Source organism: Littorina saxatilis, unplaced genomic scaffold, assembly GCF_037325665.1.
Source record: "Littorina saxatilis isolate snail1 unplaced genomic scaffold, US_GU_Lsax_2.0 scaffold_450, whole genome shotgun sequence".
Classification (NCBI taxonomy): Eukaryota; Metazoa; Mollusca; class Gastropoda; order Littorinimorpha; family Littorinidae; genus Littorina; species Littorina saxatilis.
Window position 1 is genome coordinate 1,714 of NW_027127953.1, and position 8,591 is coordinate 10,304.

General features: G+C 41.3%; 1 non-coding gene across 1 annotated transcript; it reads right to left on the reverse strand.

Annotated features, from left to right (window-relative positions):
• Positions 1-1,025: 1,025 nt before the first annotated feature.
• Positions 1,026-1,098, reverse strand: Trnas-uga (transfer RNA serine (anticodon UGA)). The gene has a single exon. It is a non-coding gene; the product is annotated as a tRNA-Ser (tRNA).
• Between the last annotated feature and the right edge of the window lie 7,493 nt (positions 1,099-8,591).

An 8,591-nucleotide genomic window follows, 5' to 3' on the forward strand; every position in this document is an offset into this window, starting at 1 on the left:
TATTTGTTGTGGTAGTACTACTACTATGAATTGCTTTCAATGTTTTCCCATAATATTATAAAACCAGACAAAAGTTGTTGTTGATTTCTGTTTTTGTTAATGTCAACTTTTTTTTAAACCTGAGACAACAGCTCTATAACTCACTCTGTCCTTCCGTTGGTCTGTCTGTCGGTTAGTCGGTCTGACCGTCTGTCTGTCTGTCTGTCAAAAAAATTGTCAAAAAACCGGACATTTCCGAGAGGGAGACAGCGCTGACATTGCAAGCGGCCGCAACCGGCTCTCATCACAAAAACAACTGCCCTGCAAACATTACCGCCCTGGTAATCCCCCTTGCTATGGTCTGCCTTTGTTTATTGCGTACTCAGGAGTGTCAACTTTCTTGACATGGCATCGCAAGATCGCCAAAGGATTTTTTTCAGGGGTAGACAAATCAGCCCCATTTTATCAAAGGGAAGGTGCAGGTGGAGATAATTCAAGGGAAGACAACTCTGTCTTACCTACAAACATTACGGCCCCCTTTATTGACTCTCGCGATGCTTCACGCATGGTTTCATTCTAGAATGGCACCCCTGTACTTGCGCAGGGTTAGAATTCCAACCTGGACCCGGTCCATTCTAGAATGAAACCGGATTCTAAGTTCGCGCAGAACACATATATACAATACTAGAATGAATACCCGCTTCGCCGGGTAGCCGGCTTCGCCGGGAAGAAGTACTTAGAGCCGTACGCCGGCTTCGCCGGGTCCGAACAATGGACCCGCCAAGCTTAGGTCCCTCCCAGATTCGTGGAATGGGAACAGCACGAAAATGATTCAGTGGCCATAATGCCATTCCTGACCATATCGAGTCCCATCCTTGTCGACGAATGTAACCGTGTTAATCACCTTTGGATGTTTGCGTGTTTAGGTGGTGTCAGCCATCTGCACTTATGGTAGAATGACCAAGATCTTTAACGTGCCATTGTGGTGACACGGGGGTGGGAGATGGATACCGTCTCTGGGTCTGCACATAAAGTTGACCCGTGTCCGTCCCGGCCCGGATTCGAACCAGCGACCTCTCGATCTCAAGTCCAGTGCTCTACCACCTGAGCTACCCGGGCCCCCAAAGGAAGGCCAGTACATACAAATACACAAAAGCCGCCAGACCACATCACAAACAGAACTGAACAATCCCCAGGTGTTGCTCACATAGAGAGAGACACACACACACACACACACAAACACAGAGAAGCCGTATCTATAGAGAGATAGATGACAGTGTATTTTTCGCGTGGCTATAAATTGATTCGACCTTTGCACTTTTACAGTGAGGATAATTTACGGGTCCAATTTACGTTCTGGACACTGCGGTGACCTTCTAAACATATGAAACAGAACGCCGGGAATATCCGAAGACGCACCACTCATACTATAGTGCACCATACGAAGGAAGGGAGGTAAACGCTGAAAACCTGGAGAAGATGAGAAGATAAGGAAGAGTTACTTATAATGGTGAAATGAACACAAAAACCAAAATCAGTTCAGCGCTGCGCGCTGAGAGCACGTGTTGAAATATCTCATCGATGATATTGTGTCCGGGGTGTAGCTGAATACGGTGTCCAAATTTGAAAAAGATCCACCGAGAACTTTGGCTTTGGTGTGTCGGTATGGGGGCCCGGGTAGCAGGGGCCGGTAATATGAACAGCGTATTTTGGACGGTCGAGCAACCACAGTCGACTGACTGTCAAGTCAGTTGACTGCAGTCTGCTGACCGGCCGTGTTTTGACGGGTAATACGTGCAGCGCGGTAGCACTGACAGTCGGCTGACTAGACAGTCAGCCGCTCAGTGGTATTTTTAGAACATTACAACTTCCGATGTAAACATCGGTCCTGTTTTGGCGGTACCGGTATCTAAATTTCGGCGCCGACCCTAAACTTTTTTTTTCCAAACTCAAATTTTTTATTTTTTTTTTGGGTGGTAAAGGACAGGGTGAGAAAATTTGATCATTAAAAATCTGAAAAATGTAAAAAAAATATTGTTTTTAGAAAACGATCCAAATTTACGTTCATCTTATTCTCCATCATTTGCTGATTCCAAAAACATATAAATATGTTATATTTGAATTAAAAACAAGCTCTGAAAATTAAATATAAAAAAATTATTATCAAAATTAAATTATCGGAATCAATTTAAAAACACTTTCATCTTATTCCTTGTCGGTTCCTGATTCTAAAAACATATAGATATGATATGTTTGGATTAAAAACACGCTCAGAAAGTTAAAACAAGTAGAGACACTGCGGTCGATCGACCGAAAAAGGTGCCTGTAAGCCCAACCGCAGTCGGGCGACTGTTTTCAGTTGGACCGGCAGTTGTTCGCGCTCATATTACTGACTTTTGCGGTTCAACGTCGACCCACCGTCAGTTTCACGGTCAGCCGACCGATGACTAGCTACATATTACCGGACCCCGGGAGTCTGGCAGTTCCAAGATGGCGACCGGTCACATCATCACTTGACGTTGCTTTCGCGCCAACAACATGATTGGTAGATATATTTAGCAGTAAAGAAATGACATCATTTCTAAACAATAAATGCGTTGGATACTAACGGCTTTGACGCACGCGACCACATGTAAATAAACACTGACTCGAAACGATTTGCATTGACGTCGAAATTAACCTGACCCAAGTGTGATTTTGGATACGGTTGACACCAGAAACGGTTCCCTTCTGCTCTAATTTACATCGCCATTTCGATCGACGATTTGATTTTAACCAAAGATCTTATGATGTTGATCCCTCTTGATTTCAAAATTCCTCATAGTCAAACCATATTTTTTGTAATTCAAATTTGGTTTTGTTAAAAACGTTCATGACGTATGGGCTTCAAGTCAGGGATTAACTCTTTGATTTAAACGTAGCAACATTGAAGTCTGCTATGCTCCTCGATGCACGCGAGTATACTAGTAGTAGTATATGGTATTGGTAGTAGTAGAATGTAAATAATGATCGACCGGCGATTTGATACAAGCTCCTGTGCTTCACATGAACGTTCCTGGGTATGATTTCCTCAGAGGAATTTTTTTCCATAAATGTCTTTGGTGACGTCATATCCGGCTTTTTGTGAAAGTCACACCCTCAGTTTTCAATCGAATTGCTTGAAATTTTGGTTAAGCAATCTTCAACAAAGTCCGGACTTTGGTATTGCATTTTAGCCTGGATGCCTAAATATTAATAAGTGAGCTTGGTCATTAGAAATCTTAGAATTGTTATTAAAATATGTTTTTTAGAAATCGATTCAAAAACACTGATAACATTTGCTGATTCCCAAAAAATATAGATATGTTATATGTGGATTAACAACAAACTCAGAAAAGTAAAAATAATTAAAATTGAAATTTGAATTATCAATTCAAAAATGATTACATCTCATTCTCTATCATTCCTGATTAAAAAAAAAACTATAGATATGTTATGTTTGGATAAAAAAAACAAGCTCAGGAAGCTGATATGAAGTGCGTAATACCTGTCTTACACTGTGCCGAATATCCTTGCAAATATGAATATGGTTGCGAGTGCTTGCGAATGTCTACCGATCATTATACGCAGGGGCAATTCAGCACAGTGTAAGAGTACCATAAACGCGACAGAGCAACAAAAAACTGACATACTATTGCGTATATATTATTGAACAAATGCGGTGCAGTAAATTTCTCTCTGTGAGTTTGAAGGGTTGACTGAATGTAGTAATATTGCTTCACCCGACTTGTTTCTTTTCCTTTCCCCTTTTATTTTGACTGAGTTGCTGACGGTGGTAGTACAGTAAAATGCCCTGTAACCTTTGCCGTGCTTCCTGGGTTCACCTGTACCCAGAGACACACTAAAATCATTGTAACTCTGGAACCATTAAAGGTATCAATTTGAAATTTTAAGTATCTCTCACACACCTAATTTGCTCTCTGTCTGCAAATTTTTAGTGTGTACATGACAAAACATTAAAATTAATTGATTATGATAATTTACATAAACACTACCGATGGCGCGGGTTCACACAAACCCATACTTTTAAAGAGTAGTAGTGATTGTAACTATCCCTCTGCCGACGGCGCGGGTTCTGCTACACCCATAATTACCAAAGCGGCGGAACAGTGTCTGTCTGCCTGTTTGTCTCCAAGAGACTGTCTGTCTCTCTGTCTGTCTGTCCGTATCTCTCTGTCTGTATGTCTGTTGTCAGTTGCTCTGTCTGTCTGTCTGTCTATCTGTCTATCCGTCTATCTGTCTATCCGTCTATCTGACTGTCTGTCTATCTGACTGTCTGTCTCTCTCTCTCTGTCTCTCTCTCTCTGTCTCTCTCTCTCTGTCTCTCTCTGTCTCTCTCTCTCTGTCTCTCTCTGTCTCTCTCTCTCTGTCTCTCTCTCTGTCTCTCTCTCTGTCTCTCTTTCTTAGTCTCTCTCTCTCTTTCTTAGTCTCTCTCTCTCTCTTTCTTAGTCTCTCTCTCTATCTCTTTCTTAGTCTCTCTCTCTCTCTCTTTCTTAGTCTCTCTCTCTCTCTTTCTTAGTCTCTCTCTCTCTTTCTTAGTCTCTCTCTCTTTCTTAGTCTCTCTCTATCTCTCTTTCTTAGTCTCTCTCTCTCTCTTTCTTAGTCTCTCTCTCTCTTTCTTAGTCTCTCTCTCTCTTTCTTAGTCTCTCTCTCTCTTTCTTAGTCTCTCTCCCTCTCTTTCTTAGTCTCTCTCTCTCTCTTTCTTAGTCTCTCTCTCTCTTTCTTAGTCTCTCTCTCTCTCTCTTTCTTAGTCTCTCTCTCTCTTTCTCAGTCTCTCTCTCTTTCTTAGTCTCTCTCTCTCTTTCTTAGTCTCTCTCTCTCTTTCTTAGTCTCTCTCTCTCTTTCTTAGTCTCTCTCTCTCTTTCTTAGTCTCTCTCTCTCTCTTTCTTAGTCTCTCTCTCTCTCTCTTTCTTAGTCTCTCTCTCTCTTTCTTAGTCTCTCTCTCTCTCTTTCTTAGTCTCTCTCTCTTTCTTAGTCTCTCTCTCTCTCTCTCTCTTTCTTAGTCTCTCTCTCTCTTTCTTTGTCTCTCTCTCTTTCTTAGTCTCTCTCTCTCTTTCTTAGTCTCTCTCTCTTTCTTAGTCTCTCTCTCTCTTAGTCTCTCTCTCTCTTTCTTAGTCTCTCGCTCTCTCTTTCTTAGTCTCTCTCTCTTTCTTAGTCTCCCTCTCTCTCTTTCTTAGTCTCTCTCTCTCTCTTTCTTAGTCTCTCTCTCTCTCTTTCTTAGTCTCTCTCTCTCTTTCTTAGTCTCTATCTCTCTTTCTTAGTCTCTCTCTTTCTCTCTTTCTTAGTCTCTCTCTCTTTCTTAGTCTTTCTCTCTCTCTCTCTCTCTTTCTTAGTCTCTCTCTCTTTCTCTCTCTCTTTCTTAGTCTCTCTCTCTCTTTCTTAGTCTCCCTCTCTCTCTTTCTTAGTCTCTCTCTCTCTCTCTTTCTTAGTCTCTCTCTCTCTCTCTTTCTTAGTCTCTCAGTCTCTCTCAGTCTCTCTCAGTCTCTCCCTCCCCCTCTCCGTCCCCCTCTCCGTCCCCCTCTCCCTCCCCTGCAAGAAGTCGGTGAAGGGAGAAACTCGATGCACCCACTGAAGTAGCGCTGTGGGTTTCCCTGAACCCACCCCGTCGTTAGAGAAATAAACGGTAAAAACCCTCTTTCAAATGTATGGGTTCAGATAAACCCGCATCGTCGTTAGAGAAATAAACGGTAAAAACCCTCTTTCAAATGTATGGGTTCAGACAAACCCGCATCGTCGGGCGTGTGTAGTCAAAAGCGGCATCCGGCAAAGGTTAATAAGCACGGCATTGACCTTGCTCTTAGTGTATCTGCTGCTGACGTAGCCGCTGTTGGTCCGTCCGTGACACTTTTCTTTTTAGTCGCAGGGTTGTTACGGTTTTGTCTGACGCTGTTAGAAGGATTGTTACTTTCAGCAAGGGTACTGCTTTGGACTTCAGTATGTTTGTAGTCTGACGCGCTGGTCTGAGTGGATTTAACGGCTACTGTTGTGCAGTTAATAGCAGGAATTGGCACGGTTACTATAATCAGCTGCGTGCTGCAACGTGAAAACGACAGCGGTCTGTCACTGGAATCGATGTCACGATCAGATTTCCCATCATCACCTCCGCGTAACCATCCTTGTAGGATGACAACGATTCTTCTCTCTAATCCCGTCACTTCGCCCCCATGTGCCACGACAATCTCGTCCGCCTTGGCCAGTGCGACGTTCCCCATCTCGTTCTCCCATTTCGCTTTGTCTTTACCTCTGGCCTGTCTTCCCAGCACGTGAACAGGTAGCCCTGTAACGCGGAGACCGAGCACCATGCCGCAAGCGAGTGACACCAAATGCTTGTCGTTGTTTCTGACGCAATCGTGCAGCTCTGAGCTCCTCGTCAAAACAAACACATCACGGTACTTGAGAGAGGTCCCTGCGCACAAAGAAAATACGACCATCATGTTCGTGTTTTTGTTGTTGACAGGGGGCATGTCTCAAACAGAAACAAGTCGCGTAAGGCGAAAATACAATATTTAGTCAAGTAGCTGTCGAACTCACAGAATGAAACTGAACGCAATGCCATTTTACTCGTAGCATCGTCAGGCCACCGCTCATGGCAAAGGCAGTGAAATTGACAAGAAGAGCGGGGTAGTAGTTGCGCTAAGAAGGATAGCACGCTTTTCTGTACCTCTCTTTGTTTTAACTTTCTGAGCGTGTTTTTAATCCAAACATATCATATCTATATGTTTTTGGAATCAAGAACCGACAAGGAATAAGGTGAAAGTGTTTTTAAATTGATTTGGACAATTTAATTTTGATAATAATTTTTATATATTTAATTTTCAGAGCTTGTTTTTAATCCAAATATAACATATTTATATGTTTTTGGAATCAGCAAATGATGGAAAATAAGACAAATGTAAATTTGGATCGTTTTATAAATTTTTATTTTTTTTTTACAATTTTCCGATTTTTAATGACCAAAGTCATTAATTAATTTTTAAGCCACCAAGCTGAAATGCAATACCAAACCCCGGGCTTCGTCGAAGATTACTTGACCAAAATTTGAACCAATTTGGTTGAAAAATGAGGGCGTGACAGTGCCGCCTCAACTTTCACGAAAAGCCGGATATGACGTCATCAAAGACATTTATCAAAAAAAAGAAAAAAACGTTCGGGGATATCAATCCCAGGAACTCTCATGTCAAATTTCATAAAGATCGGTCCAGTAGTTTGGTCTGAATCGCTCTACACACACACACAAACACTCACACGCACACACACACAGACACACACACACACACACACACACATACACCACGACCCTCGTCTCGATTCCCCCCTCTACGTTAAAATATTTAGTCAAAACTTGACTAAATATAAAAAGTTGGTTGATTTTGCAGCCTAATTGTTGAGTGCTGGGGTGTTTGAAAGGTGAGTAAGGGTAATTCTGACTGCCCCCGTTTAAACAAAACTCAAAGCAGGATGACAATTCAATGATTTCCATGCTGTTGTAACCCTCTAGATTCTTGTTGCAAGACTATGGGTTAGTACATAATTATAATAAGGACACATAACTATTTTCCGTACAAACTTCAGATCTTAACAAATTTGACTCTAAGGGATCGATGTGCTTGACTGTTTTGTTTACTTAAAGCCACGTGTGACTTAATGAATTCCATTAGTCTTAAAATTGAGATAGAGGTGTTTATATAATGTATGAGCGTGAGTGCATACACAGCATGTCCCAGAAAGCTACTCAACAGGGTTTATATTTTAAGTGAAATTGCTTGGGCAAATTTAGGGAAAGAGTAGTGTTTTACGTCTCTGCTGTTTCGCAACCAATTTAAGATAATAATTTCCATGGTGTCGGTAACAATTTAATCATGGTTTTTAAACTGCTTTTGAATAGTCATCGCCACACAACATATATCACAAATCGAAACAGAAACAAGTCGCGTAAGGCGAAAATACAACATTTAGTCAAGCTGTCGAACTCACAGAAGGAAACGGAACGCAATGCTATTTTTCAGCAAGACCGTATACTCGTAGCATCGTCAGTCCACCGCTCATGGCAAAGACAGTGAAATTGACAAGAAGAGCGGGGTAGTAGTTGCGCTGAGAAGGATAGCACGCTTTTCTGTACCTCTCTTCGTTTTAACTTTCTGAGCGTGTTTTTAATCCAAACATATCATATCTATATGTTTTTGGAATCAGGAACCGACAAGGAATAAGATGAAAGTGTTTTTAAATTGATTTCGAAAATTTAATTTTGATAATAATTTTTATATTTCTAATTTTGAGAGCTTGTTTTTAATCCAAATATAACATATTTATATGTTTTTGGAATCCGAAAATGATGAAAAATAAGATGAACGTAAATTTGGATCGTTTTATAAATTTTTTTTTTTTACAATTTTCAGATTTTTAATGACCAAAGTCATTAATTAATTTTTAAGCCACCAAGCTGAAATGCAATACCGAAGTCCGGGCTTTGTCGAAGATTACTTGACCAAAATTTCAATCAATTTGCTTGAAAAATGAGAGCGTGACAGTGCCGCCTCAACTTTCACGAAAAGGAGGATATGACGTCATCAAAG